A 10,693-nucleotide genomic window follows, 5' to 3' on the forward strand; every position below is an offset into this window, starting at 1 on the left:
GGTGATCATATTAAAACCCTGAATGAGTTATTCGCTCCTGCATCCGCTAGTCCACCCACAGTGTTGCCAATAAATAACGCAGCCCAATTTGAAATTCAGGCTGCGACAATAAATATGCTACCCAAATTCCATGGGTTTTAAAGGGAGGCAACCTAACATATAAATATTATAAAAAAATAATAAATAATAATAAAAAAAAATCAAAAAAAAAATGCAGGTTTGTCCCTATTGTCACTTTACCCACCCATATCAGGTAACTTCTCCTCTATCCTATTGCTGCTTTAAATTTTCTTTAACATTGAGGACAATGTTAGATTTAGGTATGGGGGTGAGAATATTTTTGATTTTTTATGCCAAAAAAAAAAAATAAAATTAAAAAAAAAGGGAGTTCAAATTTTTAACTCAAACTCTAATCTTTTTGGCTGTACAAACTAGGAATTGCTTTGACAATAGCTTTGAGTTAAGGAATATGATAGCAGTTCTAGCTTGAGTTTTCGTCCCACCTATCTTCTGCTAACATGTTACAAGATGATTTAGCACCAACACGTAAGCACATGAATAGTGGGGTATGTATACTTGCAACTAATATGAATACTTTTAATCTTCGGGATAATTTAAAGTTATATGTGTGATGAACACCCTAAAAAAAAAAAAAAAGAAGGATAAAATAAAATAAAATAATGAGTTTATTTTAAGTCTTCTCACTGAGTAACCGGGCCTCTTGCCTGGCAAGCAGCGAGTGTTCGCGTAAAAAGGTGAGGATGATTGAGATTAAACTCTGAGTGACTAATTTGGCCTTGAAGCCTAGTTAACTTGAGTTATTAAGCCTGTTAGGGTGTCTCTACACCTAGTGCCCTGAGCCATCTGGATCGGGAGTCATTGGCCTAACACTCGCTACATGGGTCAGCTAGAAAGCTTAATAAGGCTAGATATTGCACAAGTCATTCTTCTTAGCATTTAGTCTGAAAAAAAAAGAGAATAAATAAATTTGGGGTGTTCATTACCATTTAACTCTAGAAAGTCTTGAAAATTAGAGTGATCATGTTGGAAGTAAGTGAAAGCCACTCATTTATATGATACTATCTTGCACCTCACTACATTCTTGACTTGTTAGCAGATAGATGGGGTGTAATAAAACTTGAGTTAGAGTCTGTTTAAATATGATAGCAACAAGTCTCTATTGTCCTTGCAATTCTAGTTTCATACAGTAATACTTGTTCAAATTTCGAGTTAAAAATTGAAAATTCCTGACTAATGAAGTTTGTGGGTAACTTCACTGCAAACCCTCACAAGACAACACTCGTCCACTAGGGTAACCTAGGGGTTTAAAGGCTTGTTGCACGTGCTAAGTACAATCGTGACTCCCTACGAAAATGGGTACATATCTTAGTTTGTGTATTTAGCTTCAATTTTAAAAAAAAAAAGAGAGAAAAAATCATAAGTTAGACTACATCTTTTTGTGCCCTCATTTTATCGTTTGTTTGTTAATTGCTAGAGACTAGCAATAAGCTAGTTGGGGGGTGTGATGAGAGCACAAAAGTGCGACCTACATGTCACCTAAATTAGTATTATTGCTAACCGATAATGATAAATTCACTGGATTAATATTATATTTGGGTTTGACACAGATTTTCATAAATTAGAGATAAAATGCACATTGAGTACAAATTTGACTAAAGAAGGATCCCTTCCCAGATCCGACCCGGTTGAAGATCGGGTCGGGTCCGAGTCGGGTTCGGATCCGAATCAGGTCCATTTCTTTTGTGCTTTTGGAAAATAATTTTGGGGCAAATCTAATTTGGCCATATCATAACTATGAGGTGCTGGGTGACCCATGAAAGACTTGCAATAGACCTCCAGTCAGAACAAATGATCCGTGACGAACTGAGTCCGTCCGTTTACAAACCAAATTTCACATCACACTATTTATTTATTTTTTATCTATATGACTGAACTTGGTGTCTCCCAGCTCCCATATCAGGAGGGCCAAAGATCGCACAACGCCCCCCTCTTCGGGATTCGAGAGGCTTCCTTCCAAATCAGTCGATCCATCCAGGCTCTTCTTCAATTCCAAGTCATCTCCCAGCATCAAATCCCCCCTCCCAGCTTCCAGCCGGATCAGCCTCCAAATGATCCCGAGCGATCTCCCAGCCACCGACACCGCGTCCGAGCTCCAACTCTCAACGTCCCCGTACTCCCAGCTGCCATTCCGGATCTCCAGCCCCTCCTCCGCAATCCGCCATGATCCCAGCATCTCGCAGCTGTTTCACCCTTCCGGATTCGTCCGGCCTCCACCGTGTCCATGATTAACGCTCACAGCAGCCTCCTCCGCCTCAGCCCGCGGTAGCCTTCATTGTCATCCATCGCACCATCCCGCGATCCATCTCCGGTGATCCCGTGATGCTAGCAGTGGTCCCACGGCAGCCTCCGCCTCAACCCGCCAGCCCCTCCTTCCCGTCGGCATTCATTTCAACGCGTCCCCGTGATAGCAGCATCCGGCGTCCGCTCCACGATTCCTCCCAGCGATCCCGCATCCGGCGCCTCCTCCTCCAGCAACGATTCCGGGATCCAAGCATCATCAGTGATCCCGTGACCAGCCGTGAATCACACCGCGCCCGAGCTCCATGGATCGTGCCTCCAAGTCCGCCCTTCCGGAATCCCAAGCATCCTCAGCCTATAAATAGGAGGGTGGCCGGCAGAACAAGGGGGAGGAGGGCGAGGGCGAGAGCTCTCGGGTGGTGCTCGGTTGGGCCAAAGAACAGGGGAGAAGAGGGTGGTCGGCTGGTCCGGGGAAGAAGATGAAGAAGCTCTGTTTTTGAAAAAAAACAGAGCACGTTGTTTTGTTTTTTTTTAGTTCTTCTTTTTCTATTTAGTTTTATTTTAATTAAGAGCAATGTTTTATTTTTAGTTTTATTTTAATTAAGAGCAATGTTTTTCTTTAGTTTGAGTTTATGAGAGCAATGTATTTTTTTTAGTCTAATTGAAAGTTTTAATTAAGAAGTTATGTTTTGAGTTTCAGAGCATGTTGTTCTTATTTTTAGTTTTAATTTAGGTTTTTCTTTGAGTTTTAATTTTTGAGAGTTTATTTAGGTAGAAAGTTATATTTATTCTGCAATTTTAATTTTTCTTTCATGCAATATATAAAATCTTCTCTTATGCAATTTATGTTTCAGGTTTCAATCTCTTTAGCACTGTTTTCATCCATTTTAATCCATGCCAACGTTTTCCTTTGAATACTAAAATATTTTATTAAATTTATAAATGCTCTTCTATTCCAAGTATTTGTCTTTTCGTTATTTTCAAATGAAAAACCTTCTCTGGTAGACTAGAGAATCATTTAACATCCTCAAAGTAATGTTTTTATTCTATCATTCAAAAAATTGATTTTGAATCCGAGTGAACGTTCTAATTTTTATGCAACTCCAATCGCCTCCCTGTGGATCGACCTCTTACAACCGCTATTCTTCGAGTAGGAAAGGTAAGAGTAAAATTAATTTAACTTTTGTTCGTCGGTTCTAACAACGATCTGTCTAGCATATTTTTAGGTGGACAGGAAAGGGTCGAACATCTTCCATTCCTCCTTCCCCACCGGGGGGGGGGGGGCAATCCCTTCTTCCTCACCGAAGGGAGTCGGCAGATCATCTCTCCTGAGAGGCCAAGTTCCCCACCGGGAGAAGAAGAGCTTGGCTCTTCTCAGGGAGTTCCCACAAGAAATAAAAAAAGCAGAGGAGGGAGAGACGTTTGGCTATTTTGGGAATATTTCAAAGGAGAAAGAGAAGGAAGGAATGGGAGCCCGCTGCTGTGCTGCTGCTGCCATCCACCACTCCATGGAAGGCTGATCTCCTCACTAGGGCTGGATGCAGCCCTAACAAAGGGACACGGGTTTTATATTTTATTTTATATTCTTGGGGTTGTATGAACTTATTGTTTTCAATAGATATCTTCTTTTGAATCATATTTAATTTCTGTGATTTTAAGTATGATGTTCGTACAACTGTTCTTCATGATCACTAAGTAAATATAAGATAGTCCATGCTTAAGGAAGATGCAGTGTGCTACCACCTTAGATTAGGGTAGACATTTCATGCCAACTGAAGATGGATTATGCCCAAATTACTTCTGTGAATTTCTATTCGAATGCTTATTAGGCTTGTAGCCAATTTGCATGTTAATCCAAGAATAAGATAAATTATAAATAACCCTTGTCTCGATGTTAGTGGTGGATTCCTTGCCCTAGGTTCTCCCAAACTGATCATTTTAATTGCATTTCTTATTAAATTGCTTAGTTTAATAGTTTTCACAAATTCTCTTTTTCAAATATTTTTATTTTTAAAGAAAAACAACTGTACCCCAATCCCTGTGGATCGATACCCGTAATCACTATCCTACCAGATACGTGCTATTGCGTGGTCTTTAAAGTTGACTATCACACCTCACCTAACAGTTATTGGTGACACATAAATTGATGAATGTACAACTCTTGTACAATGCTTCTCAAGCATGTTGCAGTGCTATTTGGTCTCTAAGCCATGAAGACCTCACCTAACAGTTATTGGTCCCATTTCTTAGTTAAGTCAGACCCACCGTATAACCGTAGGAATAAAGTCGTCATTGGGTCCTCACCTAACAGTTATTGGTGCCCAACCCCACCTTTACCCTACAACATCTCATGTCTATAGAGAGGTCCAGCCCTCCGATGCAACTTGCCCACTATATCCAGCCGAGACAAATCAACATCAGAAAGATCTTAGCAGCTCTACTACAGTGGAAGACCTATTGACTTAATATTGGTTAATCAGGTCTTAGTGTTTGCAACTTGAGCTCTTCATAAGAGGTAATCGAACAATTGGCCAGTGAGGATGATAGTGTTATTTTGATGATTAACAAGCAATTATCAAGAGTATGTTATAAGTTAAATCGATACTTCATTTATAAGTTTGTTACTCTCAGTATATTTGTATAAATTGATAAAGATACATTTCATTGTTTATATGAATGAATCTAACCTTGAGATGCAGCAAAGTGTGAATTGAGTCGACCCAAAGGATGATTGGGTCGACCCCGGCACATCAGGAAAGCATTTGGCACACTTCTGCAAAAATGGCACAGATGAACAGTAAGTTGGGTCGACCCAAGAAAAGCATGAGTCGACCCAAACATCAAGCTTCTCAACAACTCAGAAAATGGTTCTCTGGAAATACTGAGAGGGTCGACCCAAGATGAAGTTGAGTCGACCCAAGCTTGAGTCGACCCAAACCCTGAGTGGGTCGACCCAAAGGCAAGACAGAACAGATGACAGAAAAGGTTCTCTGGAAACCCTGTTAGGGTCGACCCAAGAAGAAGTTGAGTCGACCCAACTGAACCTTGAGTCGACCCAAAGAAAGGTTGGGTCGACCCAAGTGAAGGAAGGCTGAATTGCAAGTTTCTGTGTTTCTGAGAGGGCCGACCCAAGAAAAGCTTGAGCTGACCCAAGTCTGATGAACAGTGGTTTGGGTCGACCCAAGAAAAGTTTGGGTCGACCCAAGCACGGACAGAAGCATAACGGCTAGTTGTGCAGAAGTACTTTTTGGACTCCCAACGGCTATAAACGGCTAGTTTCTTCAATCCAACAGTCAGGAAGGACTATTTGAAGGTTAGAGAAGTATTTAAGAGGGAGTATTCATCAGAGGAAGTAAACTTTGGAAAATACATCAAGTGCATTCAAGAGAGAACCCTAGCAAGGCAAGCTTCATCCAAGTGCTTCATCCAAAAATCGAAAGAAAGTGGTTGAGCAGATTCAAAGAGTCATCAAGAGCTCCATCCACACTTGAAGAGTGAAGCATCCTTGACAAAGAAGAGAGAAGTCACATCAAGCGATAAATATTCTCTAAACTCTTCTTTGTAGATTATATTGTTATATTTGCTCATCTAGGAGTTTAAATCTTCTTCCTTTGTTTCCTAAACTACTTGTAAAGGTTGGTTGGTTAGCCCGCAAAACCAACGGAATAGCTTGATTAGTGAACCCGGAAAACCAATTGTAAAGGTTCGTTGGTGAGCCCGAAAAACCAACATAGGTTCGTTGGTGAGCCCGTAAAACCAACATAAGTTTTTGGTGAACCCGGAAAACCAAAGTGTAAAGGTTTTTGGATTGTGAGCCCGGAAAACAATCCAACTGTAATCCGCGGGATTATAGTGAATTCCCAAGGGGTCGCTTGGGGAGTGGACGTAGGTGCTAAGGAGAGCACCGAACCACTATACTTCTTGTTGTTTGTATTGTGATTTGTTTAAGTTTACTAACTCTTCATTCAACACAAGTAAGATAGTTAAAATTAAAAGAAACCAATTCACCCCCCCTCTTGGCTTGTCACCTTGGGCAACAAGTGGTATCAGAGCAAGGTGCTCCAATAGTACTTATTGATCTCACAATCAAGAGTTAAAGATCATGACAACCCAAGTGGGATGTTCTATGAGTGAGGGGCAATCCACAAATAGACCTCCTCTATTTAATGGCACAAACTACACACATTGAAAAACACGCATGCGCATTTTCATTCAAGCACATAACTATGATTTATGGAGTATTATAGTCAATGGGCCACACACAAATACTAATCATGAAAAGAAAATGGCTCAACAAAACTCAAAAGCTATGAAACTGTTATATTGTGCATTAGATGAGAATGAGTTTAATTGCATATCTTCTTGCATAACTGCTAAAGACATATGGAATATGCTAGAGGTTAAATATGAAAGCACTAACATTTTTAGTAAATCGGAAATTAGCTTTGAAGAAGATGAGAGGCAAGCAGATATTGAAAACTTATGCCTTGTGGCACACAAGAATGAGGTATGTGTTGAAACACAAAGTGTCTCCTCTTCTGAATATGAAGTATATGATAAAACTGAAAATAATTTTACACTTGATGAGTTACATGATGCATTTCTTGATCTAATGAAAGAACATAAGAAACTCATTTGTAAAAATAAGAACCTGAAGAATGAAAAGAAAACCCTAGTAAATGAAAAAATGAAACTGTCTAATTATTATGAAACACTAATTAAGAAACATACTAATGAAACTAAAATCTTAATTGAGAAAAATAAAGAACTAAATCAGAAAAACTAACTTCTCACTGAAAGCTATGATAAACTTAAGAAAAACAATGAATTGTTTTCAGAAGATAATAGAAGATTAACTAAAGAAGTTGACAAATTGAAACCTGTTGTTGAAAGATTTACTTTCAGCTCTGAAAAATTGAACCTAATGATAAATAATCAAAGAGCTGAATTTGATAAAATTGGATTGGGATATCAACCTTGGTACACCCAAAAATCTTTCAAGAATATGTTTGTTAAAACAATTTCTAATTATTTTAAAACAGATTCTTATAATGCTGATAAACAGGAACAAAAGCTAAGCAAAATCTCTTCTGTTGTTCCTAAATCTGTACATTACAAATTTGATAAACCTAAAAGGCAAAAACAGAAAACTGAAGGTTTATCTACTACTCATGTTAAATCTATGTTTGTTAAATTTAATAAGAGGATGCAGAAATACACTCCTTGTAATCCTAAAATCTGCAAATCTATGAACAAAATAGCTATTAAGAAAATATGGGTTCCAAAAGGAACAATAATAGCTAACCTGCAAGGATCCAAAAGAGCTTGGATTCCTAAGTTGAAAATCTGAATATTTTCTGCAGATGTGTCTAGCATTCAAGGCTCCAACAAAAGATGTTAATTTGGACATTGGGTGCTCTAGACATATATTAAAGAATGAAACTTAAAATATACTTAAGAAAAGTAATTAAAATCAAAAGAATAATAAAATTAGTAATCTTTGCATCTCATCATTCTCTTTGCCTTAGTATCTGATTAAAATATGAATTGCACGTATTAATCAATTTTGTGATATAGGTAATATTTTTAAAAATATAATCAAATCACTTCATTTTATAGTATGCTTTACTTACTGTTGGATAAGTTGCTAAATGATTGATCAATTTATTAAGAATAACTCTATGAATTCTCTATATGCTTGATTGAGAGTTTTTATCCATGGCATTATCTTCTATTAATCATAAACATAAGAATGTCTACTTGGTATATTTTTAAATATATGCATTAAGAATACCAAGATTAAAGAGACTAGTTCTGGCATATAAAATCAACTCATACTAGTATGGACTTAATCTCAAATGACCTTGTCATTGGTTCACTTAGATTATTTTTTGCAAGGTCAAAGTTTGCTATGTATGTTATTTAGAAAAACAAACTAGAATCATTTCTAAATCTAAAAATATTGTTTTCACCTTTTAGCCTTTGAAAATTCTTCATAAGAACTTATTTGGATCTCTAGGATTGTGAACCTAGGAGATAAGCTTTTTGATGTTGTAATTATGGATAATTTCTCGAAGCTAACATTGGTTTGGTTCTTGGCACTTAAATTGAAATATTTTCTGCATTAGCACAAACTTACAAAAGGTTTCAAATAAAAAAAAAAAAGGTTTGCAAACTGTGAAAGTATTATGGCACAGTTTTGAAAACCAATTTGTCCATAAGGTTTGCACAAAAAATGGTATTGAATACAATTATTTTTGCACCAAGAACACTATTGCATATAGGGGTTATAAAAATATAAAAATAGAACCTTTGTTGTGTAAGGACAATGCCTTATGATAGCAGTTGATTAATACTATCATCACAGCTTGTCATATTATAAGGTTTCTATTAAATCTATTTTTAAAGAAAACCCCATGTGAACTCATGAAAAACAGAAGATCAAATGGTGGATACCTTCATGTTTTTCAGTTATACATATTATGTTCTCAAGAATGAAATATATGCCAAATCTGATAAAACAAGTGTTTCTTTGGATATTACTCCTTAAGCAATGCATATAGAATATTCAATGAAAAGATACTAGTTGTAGAAATATCAATTTATATTATTCTTATTAAAACTAGATCTTTTATTGAGAATATAGTTTATCATTTTGATTCTATGTAACAATCTGAATTTTGATAGAAACAATTGTTTAAGATAATTTGATTAAAACTTAGCTAGCATGTCTCATTGATAATTATCTTAAGCAAATAGAATCTAAGCTAAATTGATTCTGAAAACAAAAAAAATTGATTTGATCTTGATGAATCTTCCTATTGCCTCACATGCTTGTCCTTGAACCATTTTGGTTCATGAAACTATCTCTTTAGTTCAAGTGATATGTGCTTACTTATATTTAGGCAATCTTTTGAGTAAAGTGGCTCAATATTCAATTATTGTCATATGTTATGTTGAGTCATCTAGTTAAGAAATATGTTGTATGAATGTTTTGTATCTTGAAGAAACTCATGATTTTCCTTCAAGAAAGAAAAGGATTTTGTTAATAATGCAGGATCCTTGAGCAAGAAAATGAGAGATGTCAACTTGAAGGACACCTTCACGTAAGATACAATAAACATTCACATGCAAACAAAAAAAAGGGGACATTTTTCAGCCAAAAGTTTACACATAAGAAATCTAGTAGGTATTTGACTTGAAGAATGCAGAATGAATAGGTAATTTTAAATACCTCTCTCATAAATTAGCTGAGCAAAGTCAATAACTTAAATCTTATTGTGGCATGATTAAAGTATTTAATTATTAATTTCTTGATATCATGTCTATATATGTATTGATTGACTTATGCTTTTAGAAATTGTTTCATGATCTGCCCAAACTAAAATATATCTTTGCCTATGTCATAACCATGAAATACACAAGTTTATGCTTAAAATTTTGACTTAAAATAACTTGTGAGAAGCTATGAATGCTTGAGCATAATTAGATTATTTTTCTTATTCTACTCTTTCATATAATTTACTTGAAATAATAAAAAAAAAGAGAGATAAAGAAAAGAAAATAAACATTATTTAAGAAAAGTATAAGCTAAGTAAAAGCAAATACTCCAATCTTAAGGAAAGGCAAAACAAAGATAATATATTCGGCATATTTGTGAGACTTGTGTGAGCATTCTTTTGGAAAAGATAAAATCAGTGTTAAATTGTATTTAAATAGGGGGAACTTTATATTGAAAAGAATTGATTTTAATCCTTGACATGCTTGCTCTTAATGTTTTAATACATGATGTTATGACTTAATGCATATTATGTTTTGCATGTGACATGATGTTTTGAATTATGTGTTTCCAATATTCAAATAACAAAGATCTTTTCTAAATATAATTTGTAATGCTTCATGCCTAGATAATTTGATTGAAATATGTTGTTATCAACAACAAAATCATTTTGTTTTAGTGAATATATTCTGAAAAATAAAAAAAAATAATAATCTAAATTTGCAAATTAGGCAGAATGAATTATTTCTGAGTTATCCTTTATCTTGTCTAACATTGGTACATAATAAATTGCTCCAATTTGTACCAAAATTCAATATTAACTACAAAGATTCTGAATGTGCTCTGATGTGCTTGAAATATGTATTTTCAATCTTAATAACTTAAGATGAGCTACAATGTAGAAGATACATATCTCAAATTATAAATTTTGAAAGTCTCCTTGAAAACTCTTATGAAATTCAGAATATGACCTAGTGAAAAAGTTTAAACTCCATATAAAATGCTTATATCTTTACATTTTTGTAATTTTCATTATATGCTTCAAAGATTGCATCATGCTGGAGAATAATTTACTATGATTCCTAGATAAAAAAA

The sequence above is a fragment of the Phoenix dactylifera genome, chromosome 14, assembly GCF_051530095.1.
Source record: "Phoenix dactylifera cultivar Ajwa chromosome 14, Ajwa_hap1_PhDact_Kaust_v1.1, whole genome shotgun sequence".
Classification (NCBI taxonomy): Eukaryota; Viridiplantae; Streptophyta; class Magnoliopsida; order Arecales; family Arecaceae; genus Phoenix; species Phoenix dactylifera.